The sequence below is a fragment of the Tupaia chinensis genome, unplaced genomic scaffold (genome assembly GCF_000334495.1).
Source record: "Tupaia chinensis unplaced genomic scaffold, TupChi_1.0 Scaffold144061_1, whole genome shotgun sequence".
In the NCBI taxonomy this organism is placed as follows: Eukaryota; Metazoa; Chordata; class Mammalia; order Scandentia; family Tupaiidae; genus Tupaia; species Tupaia belangeri.
The window spans coordinates 163,344-164,358 of record NW_006203914.1 but is presented as its reverse complement, the minus strand read 5'-3'; positions in this window follow the sequence as shown (position 1 = coordinate 164,358).

The window sequence follows — 1,015 nt, the reverse complement described above, 5'->3', positions numbered from 1 at the left end:
GATTTTCAACAATGATTCAAAGAACATACACTGGGGAAGAACATTACTTCAATAAATGGTGCTGAAGATAGTGGATATCCATGAGAAAGAACAGATTACAATCTTCAGTGTAAGGCACAGAACAAAATTACAGAAAAAAAATTAAGAGAAAATGCCTCAGGAGCATAGATTTGTTGAAGGAGAACTGAAAATAAGAAGCAACAAAAGCAGAAAGAGACAATTTATATCATAGCAAACTAAAATAATTCTGCACAGCAAATAATCAACAGAGTGAAGAGACATCCTGCAGAAGAGGGCAAAGGTATTTTTAATCTATTCATCTAATGAAGGATTAATATCCAGAGTATATGATAGCATTTACTGGACTGAATTTACTATCAAAATTTAAAAAACAACAGTATTCATCTAAATTAATCTAAATTTACCCAACATGAATACATTTCACACCAGTTCAGTTGAAGACACTATACACAGATTATCAACAGATAATCATAAATTTGTGTATATAATATGTCTTGTCTCCGCTTTTCTACTTGATTCCTTTCTTCACACTTTCTTACTTCTCCTACCCTCTTCCTACATTATTTACAGTACCCGTGACAATTTTCTATGATTCTACATCACTCAGTCTTTTTTTTCTAGAGGTTTTTGCTATAGGGTGTCTGTGCTTGCCAGAAAGACAGAAGAGACAGAGAGACAGAAAGTGATAAATCACCGCCCGGAGGGATGGTCATACCACAGTCTCCTCTCCTCCATTCTCCTCTTATGATCTTGGGGACAAATGTACATGCACCCAGCATGAGTTTAAGCCACCAGGTTAGGAGCTCAAACTGTGGTTGACTACACGGGAATCCAACGACATAGCCATTATGCCAACTATTGGCCTAATACATCACCCATTTTTAATTCTTTGTTTTGTTGTTTGTTCTACAAATGTTCCCACTTAGAAGCTGGAGATTCTGCTTTCTCTTCTAAAATACATTTTTAAAATTTTCATCCATGAAACTTTTATTCC